The 12,462-nt window shown below is 37.5% G+C and overlaps 1 protein-coding gene across 2 annotated transcripts in view; it reads left to right on the top strand.

Annotated features, from left to right (window-relative positions):
- The first annotated feature begins 5,365 nt into the window (after positions 1 to 5,365).
- The window catches only part of LOC100888387, a 40,861-nt gene continuing 33,764 nt past the window's right edge, over positions 5,366 to 12,462 (top strand). For both annotated transcript variants that reach the window (XM_030999921.1, XM_030999920.1), the window contains exon 1: positions 5,366 to 5,462. The gene's annotated coding sequence lies outside the window, so the exon portion shown is untranslated. The remainder of the gene's footprint in view (positions 5,463 to 12,462) is intronic.

The raw sequence follows: 12,462 nt of genomic DNA, 5'->3' as shown, positions 1-12,462 counted from the left end.
ACTGGTGCCAGTGTTGCCTGTTTTACTACACAGTCAGGATAGTGATGCTCCTATGTGTGGACAGGACTGTTCTTCACGATTGATGTTAGTTCACAGCAGCCAATTCAAGCGATGGAGCGCAAATAGTACAGAGCTAGCTGGCTAACTCGGCTCCCTCGGCCTCGTATGATACACGTATCATGCATATCGGTGGCGTATTTTTTTTTTACATGAAAGCCCGGGGAATTTGCGATCAACCTTGTGAAGAGTCTACACATCTTCTTCGGTTTTCGTCGAGATCAGTGGATTGAAGGTTTCAGAAAAAAGTAAAACAATAAGTTATGTGTAAAGGCCTACATTTACTGCCTTAGGACATTCATGATTAGTGATTTCCCCCTCAATGGCGTTTTCTGTTTTTTCATTTGCTCTTTTCGATTCGGCAGAGCAGCACGTAGCACATGGGGGAGGGGGGGGGCACCAACAATGGCCAGGGAACACCACCCCCCTGTCAACGCAGTTGCTTTCTTTTGTTCTTCTCTCTCTCTCTCTCTCTCTCTCTCTCTCTCTCTCTCTCTCTCTCTCCTCTCCTCTCTCTCTCCCTCTCTCTCTCTCTCTCTCTCTCTCTCTCCCTCCCTTTCTCTCTCCCTCTCTCTCCTTCAACCTTTGCTCAACTATCTTTCTGCTATCGAGTGCACCTCCGAGTCACAAATATAATTCAAGAATTGTCAATTGTCTGTTTTTTTTTATTTCCAAAATACATTTATACATACAAGTTTTAACAACATACAAATAAAACAAATTATAAGAAAGGAAATGTGTAAAGTAAAGTAAAGTATAGACAAACAGATGGATTGCCTATTTCGTATTTTCAAAATGGCCTGTTCGGGGCCAAAAACAAAACAAAAATCATATTAATTTACATACAATATCAATTTTCAATCGTAGTAATTTATCCCCCCCCCCCCCCCACTCCGTGAACGGAGGGATACCATGCGTGTTACCAAAATGTCCGGTAAAGGGGTACTTTTCACGCACCAAAGTCCGGCTCGTACATACACAAAAAAAGACTTTACATACCGGACTTACTGGGGTTTTCAAAAGGAGGGAACATGCATATGCGTATACCCTAAATAACACTGAGTGGAGCGGCCGGGAATTTATCAATGCACTATCCCCCTTATCGACCCCCCCCCCCCCCCTCACCTCACCACCCCTCCCACCGCCATCTCGTATACGTAGGCCTATATCTCGTATATAGGGGTGGTGGTATTACCGTATACCCGCCTCTGAAGTCCTCCAGGGAGTATTACAAAGAACAATAAACCGATTAATTTACAATCATGAAATTATCAGCTTATTAAGTCCTCCAAGGTTTATCGCAAAGAACAAAAAGCGCGTTTTTTTTTAAACAAACGTATATGGGTATTGATATTATCTAAAAATGTATAGTTCTCTGTAATAACATTTCAAACTAAACTTTCATCTTTCCTTGGCCTTGACTAGACTCCTCTCTTCTCTTCAACGATTTATTCTCTTCTTTCCTCTCTCTCGTTATCATAGGCCCCATTTATGATCCACACTAGTAAAACGCTCAGTAACTCTCCGGCTCTCAAGGTTCCTTTCCTCCGGCCGCGGCAATCATTTTCATCTGTTATACGCTATTTCTCTTTTATTTTCACCTAGTTTCCCCCGCTATTTCAATCAAGTAGGCCTATCTGCTTTTCAGTGGTCGGACAGACTGCAGACTCCTCTTCCTCTCTCAAGTTCAATATAATTCCTTAAATTCAATGAATAATCTATTTGGATTGCAAGTTACTTGAACATTAAGGACTGTATAATAAAATAGAATGGGGATAATTATGATGATTGATGGAGTTTTTATATGAGGTAAAACTAAACGCAAAGCTTGGTTGTTGGTTGTTGCCTGGAAGTTGATTGTAAGGGAAAGAACGCGGAACAGTTAAAATGTACTAACGTTTTGACGACGAGAGAACATGTACAATTTTAATGACCTAGGATCTGATTAAGAAGATCTAAATTTCATGGGATTTCATGCTTCCTGGAACTTACTCAGTGAGGAAAAGCTAAATCGGCTTGATCAGAATCAGTCGACCATTATAGTTATTATATATAGTTCGGCTTTTATTCCGACTACACTGCACTAAAACTCCAGTAGTTTAGTATTATTATCATTATTCAGAAGCTAAATCAGGAAGATGGTGGATTGTTTAGATTTTTCATGGAGCCTAGTACGATTGCCATTTCTTCGAGTGCTCCCTCTACCGCCCCTCTCTCCATTTCTATATCCCACATTATTATCACGTACTCTTATTTCCCCTCTTTGTACATAGTCTCTTCTCCCCACCCTTTTTTATAACCATGTTTGTAATCATAATGGTTATAGTTTAGTTTCGCCTTTGTCGAACATTTCTTGTATTAATTGAACCAGGCTTTTTTTTGTTTTTTGTTACAGGTCCTGCCCTCGATCTACAAACTAAAAAGCTTTTCTTATTAGGTTTCCTCGCCTTTCTTTTCTTTTTTCTTCACTATATGAACTTGTTCCTTATAGCCTAAGTGTTTCATTTATATAATCTACATGTTATAAATATGTGAAATTGTATTACATTCATGCAGGAGCGGCCGAGCGACTTCCAAAGTGGGGGGGGGGGGGTGGCACCAAGGAAAAAAGGGCACTTTCTGGAAAAAACAGGGCACCTACAAAGGGAAATCTCAAAGCGAAAATATACAATTTTTTAGACATTGGTATATACCCCTACATTGTGATTACATTATCAGGGATGATTTCAATATTTGTTTCACTTTATACACCATACAAGATATTGCTTAAGCATCCATACGTTGGAACTTGGTGTGATGGTCTGAAAATTATTTGCGAGCGAGCGAAGTGAGCGAGGAAAAAGATTATGAGTTGTGAGGTCCGGTGCGAAAAATTACATCTTATAAAGAGGAAAACACCCAATCCTGATGGGGTTATAAGCATATTCTCATAAAAAAAAGACTGAAAAGACTTTTGATAAGTAACATAAGTATATCATCTATAAAATAATGCGTGCTCTAAAGTCGCGTGAAATTAGGGGCGCGTTTTAATGATGAGAGGAAAAGGGGACACTTATCAGAAAAGAAAAGGAGCATGTGTCGAAGTACAAAGAGTAATTATCAGAGGTTAAAATGGGGCACTTCTTACACCTTCAAAAAGAGGCACTCACCAGGGATAAAAAAAGTAAGTCATGAGAATAGGAAATGGGCATTTGTCGACGGAAAAGGGGCCCCCACCAGATTTTGAAAGGGGCAATTATAAGAGGTATAAGAGTCGAAAAGGTCATTTATGAAAAGGGAATATGTCCCGTATTAGAAAGGAAAATGGGCATGTATCATTGTTAAAAGGGAATTATCAGAGGTGAATAGAGGCACTTATCGCACCTGAACTTGGGCAACGACCAGATATGAAAAGGGGCACTTATGCGAATGAAAAAGGGGCACTGATAATGAAGGAAAATGTGCATTTGTTGAAAGAAAATGGGCACCGATCAGATTTTAAAGGGGCATTTATCGGAGGTGAAGGGGGCACTTATCTGAAGTGAAAAGGAGTAACTTCTCGTACCTGAAAAGGGTCATTTATGAGAAGAGGAAGGAGCTCTTTTATTAATGGGGGCACTTTTCATTAGGAAACGGGGCACTTATTAGAAAGGTAAAGAGGCACTTGTCACAGTAACAGACGCAACTCTCAGATTTAAATGGGGGCAATTATCAAAGGTGAAGAGGGCACTTATCAAAAGTGAAAAAGGGCACTTCTCGTACCTGAAAAGGGGCACTTTCTATAGAAATTAAGAAGGGCACTTATGAGAATGGAAAATGGACACTTTTTGCAAAGGAAAAGGGGAACTTGTTGAAGGGAAAGGGGCACGTGTGAAAATAAAAGGGCACTTATCAGAGGTGAAGAGGGAAGGGGCACTTTTACAAATTACAAGGGGCACGTCTTGTCAAAGTAAAAGGGGCACTTTTACAAATTACAAGGGGCACGTCTTGTCAAAGTAAAAGGGGCACTATTCCTATGTAAAAAGAGGCACTTCTTACAAAGTTAAAGGAGCACTTTTCCTATGTAAAAAGGAGCACTTTTCGGGTGCTTGAAAAAGTGGGGGCACTGTGCCCCCTCTGCCCCCCCCCCCCGGAGGGCCACCTCTGCATTCATGTTGGAAGAAAGACAAATAAACTTGAACTTGAACTTGAAGCTGAAGTCGACCAAAGATCAAAACAACTCGCATTGCATCACGTGCATAAAATATATCATACTAGGGCGAATCATTATATTCGATCCAACTTCGATCTTGTTACTGACGTACATGATTATAATACAAGAAATAGACGATTCAACTTTAACTTACCAGAAAGAGTAGGTAGTATTGGAAATTCGTTTTATTACAATGCCATAAAACATTGGAATTCCCTTCCCAATGGTGTAAAAGAAATAGGAAACTATGATCATTTTAAGAGGAAATTAAAGGAATACCTAATACTTGACAGTCAGAGAAGAGAAGTGAATGACATGTTATATGATTGAAATTGTTATTCTTCTGTCGGTTCATACTTTTTCATGTTGTATATACTTATGTTTTCGTACGTTATAGAAATTCTACAAATTCATCATTATTTTCCTCTTCTTCCTTCTCCTCTTTTTCTTCTTCTCCTTCTTCTTTTTCTTCTTGTACTTAATATCATTTCTATCATCAGTTTAATGTTGTTATTATTATCTTTAATAAGTAGTTCTTTTAATTTTCTTATCTGTCTGTAAATATTACTATTTTAATTTATTAATTGTATACATGTCTGTAAGGGACCCCACTGGAAATAAGCTCTCGAGCTTTCGTGGGTTATCCTGTTCAAGCTGACTTATCTTTGTTCTGTTATTATTGTATATTGTTGTATATTGGAAGCTTGTCGAATAAAAATCAATCAATCAATCAATCGATGATCGTGCTTGTTACGTACATGATCGTGATCTACAAAATGCCTAGACTCTTCAAGAGCGTATTCTTCGTAAGTACCGGTTAAAATACCCTGTGCTTTCCTAATAATAAAAATAAATTATAATTGCCTTGCCAGAGAGTTTATGTTTCAAAGACAATTATCTATCGGTAACTTCCGTAATATAAATGAGTTGTGTTGCTGAAGCCATTTTTTGAAAGTCCAATTTTGCACTTGAGCAAAGATAGCTAGGTTGCTAAAAATATCTTTGAAACAGTTTCAAACATAGATTTTTTTCAAAACTAAATATTGCAGAGAAAAGTTGGAAAAAAGCTTACTCACTGCTGATATGTTGATTAGTCTAGTACTGTTGGGTAAGGTGCTTATTGACTATGACTAAACCCTCTTCGAAGCGTAATCTCTTTGTAAGGACTATAATGTAAACATAGCAAGACGCTGTCGCTGGTAGGGTTGTTTTTCTTTGCACGGCATTCTAAAAGGTAAATTTTGATTTATATAATTCGAAATATAAAATGTGTAGTCGGGTAATTCTGAAATTAAGCCTTACTTTCTTTCTACGATCTTTTATTTGATTATGGAAGATTGTAAAAAGATTGTTGACATTTCATTTCTTTTGACACTTCCTTTTTTAGTTTTACACCACCAGTCAAAAACTTCGTACCAGTGGAGTGCACTGTAGACCCTATGTCCATTGGCTTTTGGTATGGCACCGCGCTGGCTGTTTCAGAGCTGGAGCCCTGGGCCTGGCTATGCCTATGGCTTGGGCGGCGTGGAGCGCGACCGCTGGGCTAACTAGTACAACTAGTATAGTAGTAGATGCATATTGGAATTGTCTCTACTACAAAGACTAGTTACAACTTAAGAAATACTACAATGGTATAACTTGGGTGCTAGTTCAGAAGTCTATCCAGACTTTGACCCGGATCCCCGAAAATCGACTAAATCTTCATCAATTGTTCAATTGTTCAATAATAAATTAATGGTCATGATTTAGATCTAGATCTAAAAGTTGTTAAAAAGTAATGTTTCCTACCTGTTTCATGTCAATTTTCTTATCTTTTTCAGTTTTTTTGGAGTATTTTTCCTAAAAACGAAGACTGATTACATTTCTCATGGGATTCACAGCAAATTGCTGCACAATACAATTGCATACCTGTACCGATGCAACGGTGTGGTGCGGGCGCGCCCAGGTGTTAAATTAGCGACCGTATTATTAGGCCACTTACCAACTTAACTGTATAATCCGTTTGACAGTCACTTTTCAGGAAATTATGGGTCAAAATAGACATCCACGTTGTAAATCTTGCAGCCGCATTTTAAACTCGCTGCGCATGACGTCATCTAAATCTCATCCCTTCTAGTCTACGCAAGGCAAAATGATTATGAAGGAAAAACTGTGCACAAGCTACGAGTTCATAATGTAAAAGTGTGGTGACACAATTACATGACATCGGATGACCCTTGAATTTTTGTTTTCTTCTTCATGGTATTCCTGATTGTAACCGTATTTGCCAGCGTAAAGGCCGCAGTATTTTTGGAAGAGTTGGGGTGCGGCCTTTGCGGCGAAAGAGTAAAAAAAAACAATTAAAAGAGTCAAAACCAGCACGAATTTGCACATATGGTACTACAAACGGTAAAATAACTATACCACTATGGTCTAGCACATTTCCAAACATCTTACCAACAATTTTATCTTGCATCGTTGACATAAAGACAAAAATAAACTTCCTAAAACAACATTTGCCGATAGATCTTGATCTAAGTTCGTGCCAATGCATTGCAAAAGTAAAGGAAGGGACCATTTAACGGAACTGCCGCAAAGCATCCATCCGAAGTCACCATTTTGTTTTCCATTTCATGCACTTTCGCAATACGCCGTACATTGTGGTAGGGGAATCGGACACCAAATCTGCCTGCGATCACTTTTTCAGCTAAACTTCCGGTAAATTATAAGAATATTGATGAATTTAGTATCAGTTTGTAAAAAAAAAATATTGTTTTATGAGAAAATTACGATTATTTTGTTTTTTCTGTTTGTTTTTGTTCCTTTTTTTTTTTTTTTTTTTTTTTTTTTTTTTTTTTGTAACCTCTTTGAAATGTCAAAGTTAGGGTGCGGCCTATGCGGCGCTGCAGCCTTATCGTCGACAAATACGGTACATGCTTTCTAGCTCAACCTCTCTGTGTAGCAAAGTTGCAAGTTGCACTCTTGCTCTCTGGGTCTGGCCTGCGTGCTGACGTTTGCATGCTCTATGAATCATGGTTGCACTGCACAAATTATGGAAGATGTTGCAAAAAAGCTATTGACATTATAGTCATAATTCTAGTTATAATACTTGGAGAAAAAACATCTTGATTTATCTTTTATTTTAATAACGAGCTCCAAATGCTTAAATGTATGAATCATGGCTCCCTTACTCTAGGTGTAACATTGTTAGATCTTTTTTAAATGGAGGAAAACATTTGTTCAAAACTATCTGTTAGACACATTTTTTGTCTCTATAATCAACTCTCATCTTGAGAAGTACACAGTGGCGTACCTGGGGTACTCCGTCAGGGGGGGCAAGCGACCGAAACAAACAAAAAAGGCGATGCTAATTTTCACTTCTGGCGAGCGAGCGAGCAAAAAAAAAATCTTTAAGTAACGTTTGATATATAAACTGGTATTGTTGCAAGTTGGGGTGGGAACATTCACTTGTTAACGACGTTAAAGGGAAAGTCCACCCCCAAAATAAGTTTGTTTCGATAGAGGCAGAATAATAAGAAAATCAGGTGAGTGAAAGTTTGAGCAAATTCTGAAAGAAAATAAGAAAGTTATGAATTATTGAAGTTGTGATCAATCAAATACAAATTGGCAACTCTGTGACTTATTATACGAGCTCTCCTTCATTTGCTTTGTGCGTAATATTCCATAAAATCATGTTTTCTTCGTTATTGATGACGGAATATATATTTGTTCCTTGCAGGGGGATATAGAAACATATTTGCAACTATTATATTTAGGGTGCATGTATGGTTGAAATTTTTCTTGAGGGAAAATGAAAATTTTAGATTTTTTTTAGTACTGAGCAAATGGAAGTTGAGCTCGCATGATATGTCATAGAGTTGCCAATTTGTGTTTGATTGATCACAACTTCAAAAATCCTAACTTCCTTATTTTTAATCGGAATTTGGTCAAACTTTCACTGACTTGTTTCTCTCATTTTTCTACTCCTATTAAAACTAACTTAATTTCAGGGTGGACTTCCCCTTTAATATCATTTTTTTGCAAACGAGTGTAGCGAGCAAGAAAAAAAATCACTTCTTTTGTAATAATTGCCACTTAAACTTGGTTCAATTGTCCCATGCAGGGCGCGGGAACAATATTGTGTTTAGGGTGATTTTATACCCATTTTAGCTAGCGAGCGAAAATTCTCTAAATGAATTGCTATATAAAATTTGTTTCATTGTTGCAGGTAGGGGGCGGGCACAATCGTGTTTAAGGCAATGTCAATCCCATTTTGGCGGGCATGCAACCCCCTACATTTCTCTTTTTAATGATATTGTAGCAGGTTAGTGGTGGGCACATAATTCTACGAGCTAGCGAGCGTAGCGAGCGAAAAAAAAATCACTTTTCTTTTATAGGGAAAATATGGTACATAAAACTTGGGTTCATTGTTCCATGTCAGGGACGTGATTATTAAAAAGCGGTGTTATTTCTATTTTGGCGCCAAAAGAGCGAGCAAAAAAAATCACTTCTCTTTTGTAGGGAAAATATGGTATATAAACTTGGGTTCATTGTTTCATGTCAGGGACGTGATAATTAAAAGCGGTGTTATTTCTATTTTGGCGAGCGAGCGTAGCGAGCGAGCAAAATTTTTGTAATGATAATTGGTTCATAAATTTCAGATTTTTTTGTTGCAGGGCAGGGCTTACACAATCATGTCTAGGTGATGTTAATTCCGTTTTGGCGAGCACGAGCACACCAAAACTTCTTTGAATAACGTTTGGTACATAATTATTAACTGGTTGTTGCAGGTTGGGGCTGGCACGTTAGCGGTGTCAATTCCATTTTGGCGAGCGAGCATAGCGAGCAAGCAAAAAAAAAATTCTCTTTTAATAGAAATTAATAAATAAACTTGTTTTTATTGGTGCAGGTCAGGATGGACGCAATCGCGTTTAACGCGATTCAATTCCTTTTTGGCGAGAGGGCGAAAAAACTCTTCCATTTTTAATGATATTGTTGCAGGTCAAGGGTGGGCACAATTGTTTCCAAAGCAATGTCTATTCATTTTATTCGCGAGCGAGAAAAATGAATTAGTCTCTTTTAGTAACATTTGGTACCTATAGTGTGTGTTATTGTTGCCATGGTTGCAGGTCGGGGCCCGTCGGGGCAGGCACAATTGTCCCGGACAATTGTATTCTAGGCAATACTAATCCTTTTCTTTTTCAGGGGGACGAGCAAGTGAAAACATTTAATACAAAATAGGCTAGCAAGCAGTTCGCGCCAGCGAATAGTTTCAAATTTGTTATATCACTTATATTTTCCTATTTTCATTTGTTTTAATTTTTCAGGGCCGTATGCGGAATATTTTTCTGGTGGGGGAGGGGGAAAGATGCGTTAAAAGTTTTCGAAGAATCTCAAAAGCAAAAGGAGTGAAGGGAGTTTGAGCGACCGAAGTGGTCTTGAGGGTACTTTTGCATTTTCAAAAGTAGAATTGAAGGATTTGGTATAGGCCTACACTACATTTTCAGGAAAAAAACTGTATGTTTTCAAAATATCTGGGGTCAACTGCCTCCCCCCCCCCCCCCCCTGGTGCGTACGGCCATGGTCTTTTTTTTAAAAATTTCCCCATTTTTATTCCTTTCCTTTTCTTTTCCCTTTTTCTTCCTTTTCTCTTCTTCTTCCTTTTTTCTTTCCTTTTTTTCCTTTTTTCTCTTTCTTTCCTTTTTTCTTCCCTTTTCCTTTTTTCTTTTTCTTTCCTTTTCCTTTCTTTTCTTTTCTTTCCCCTTTTTCTTTTTTTTTTCCCCTGGAGCCCGTCAGGGGGGGCACTCTGCCCCCCTTGCCCCCCCCCCCATAGGTACGCCAGTGGAAGTACAGTACACTTACACCCAAAAGGTGTGTCAAAATGAAGACAAAACTCCATAAACTAGTTCTCATACCAAATTATTGCAAATTTATTATGTTATTGGACTCTAATCTTTAGAATAAGTCAACATTGGAGAATAAACCTTGAATACCAAAGCTTCTGGAACAAAGCCATCTCTAGCTGCCAAGCTTCCAGGTCTAACTTCAAGGGGGGGGGGGGGGGTGTCCCAGCTTCCGGGTCTTGCACTATGGTCATTTTACATCTGTATCTTGCTTGCTGGTTCATATCTGGATTGTCATAATGGGAGTGTCAACTGGGAAAAGGGTGAATTATATTGCTCCTTCTTCCAGTGTTTGTCAAGTCTGGCTTTAAAGCTGTTTACCGAGGTTGCAGAACTTTGAAGAAAGAGTCTAGTTTAATTCCCTGGTTGAGATGTCAACCTTAAGTGATAATGGGGGCCGTTTCTCGAAACCAACTCCATGACAGTCATATCTTTGTCGCCGACCTACGGAAATGTCATGAAGTGGATAAACCGTTTCACAAAGCCATGACAGACATTATATCGATATATCCGATACTAGCAGCTCAAGAAGATAGTCTTTGTCACGATCCATTTGATTTATGAAGAATAACCCAAAACAAGTTAGGGGGTTAAATTGTTCAAAAAGAAATAAATACATATAAATTCTCCTAAAATAAATTATAAATAGTGTCATTATCATATTTACATCATCAAACGATTTGCATATTTCTGTAAAGATTCTTAAATTGAAGAAAAACCGATGAGTGTTTTTTTTTTGACAATCGAATCAAAAGTTAGTTGAAGGACACCGTAAAGTGATAGTTTATCAATAAGTACTTTTTTGTTTATTGTGACGAGGAATTTTAGGCAAAATGTCTTTTCTCAGCCAGTTTTTATTCTAGAGTCTCATAAATACTCGTTATATAATTGATTTGATATTGAAAATATAATTTGGAAGAAGTAATTAGAGAGGGAATAATAATGCACATACATGTAGGCCACAAAGGTATGACGGTATCCAAAGAAAAGACTATGGATCGACTATGGAATACGATGTGTAACATTCTTACCTCTCTTATTTATATGTTATAGTTTAATGATTTGTGATTTAATGTTTATATTCAGCTTTTTAAAGTTTCTGTATAATTTGTATTCTCACTGTTGTACATTTGTATTTCGCATCCCAGAGAATTACGTACCAAACTCGTCTATATTTTTCTCAAAATGATAGTGAAACTAATCGTCCATTTCGCGGCCCATGGAATGGCAACAAACTGACTTGTGATAGCGCTTTACAGCAATTAAAAAGATATGACAGGTTCGGAGCAGTGACAACTCGCTTGTCACGGAAGTTGTCGCTCATCTTGGCAAAGACGGCTTCGTGAAACACATAGCTGACAAGTTGCGCGACAGTGGCGAGATGTCGTTGATCTTGTAGTTATGACGGTTTCGAGAAACGGCCCCCTGGTGAACTTATCAGATATTACCGGTAACTGCCACATTGATATACGGTACAGTGTTACATGCACATTTCATACAGTATAAGTAATTAAGAATTTTAAATTTAAAAATGTTAACATGCATATCAATAGAACATAATACCAATTCATATTTTTTCTCCATTAAATTTTTTAAGTATGGCTGAATTTACATGTACAATTTACTTGGTGAATTTTTCTTGAATTACTTACATTATCTTGGTGTTTGTGCTGAACCAACATTGAATCATTTGGATTTTGTAAGTTAAAACTATTTTACAATACTTTAACTATTGCATTCCAAGCTTTGGGCTTAAAGGGGAATAACATGGCAGGATGATCCCATTATTTTTTTCCAAATGTGCTGATTCAATGATCTACCATGATACAGAACTTTCAGAGTTATTGGCTTATATTGACTACATGTAAGGATTCTTTCCAAGCAAAGTGTGTATGTTTAAACTTAAAAGTGCTGACAGATATCCCTTTTTTGTTTTGTTCATGAAGTGATAAAATGAAGTAATAATATAATAACTCATCAAATTATATCTTCATGTATATCACACAAATATACATGTAGTTGTATTATCTTTGAAGAAAACTTGAAGTTACAGTGTATTTGTTAATAAATATATTGGAGGGCGTATCAATGAAAAGTTTACCCAACTTTGGTAGCTCGTAATTGAAAAGTCATAACCAATATGACTTTGGAATTGCTTTCATGATGAAGAGTAACTTTATTTTCTATCCAATGATACTCTATTCATAATAATTTCTGGCACAGGTGAATGGGCACCAGGGTCTTTTAAAAGTGTGTCAAAAATAAAGTCAAAATCATCTTGGTCCAAGTTTAGGCTTAAGGGACAAATGTAGGTCAGGCAATATGCATGCGCTTCTTTGGTTATAAATCCTT

This window comes from Strongylocentrotus purpuratus, unplaced genomic scaffold (assembly GCF_000002235.5).
Source record: "Strongylocentrotus purpuratus isolate Spur 01 unplaced genomic scaffold, Spur_5.0 spur5_scaffold_6, whole genome shotgun sequence".
Classification (NCBI taxonomy): domain Eukaryota; kingdom Metazoa; phylum Echinodermata; class Echinoidea; order Camarodonta; family Strongylocentrotidae; genus Strongylocentrotus; species Strongylocentrotus purpuratus.
This window is presented reverse-complemented; position numbering and strand designations above follow the sequence as displayed.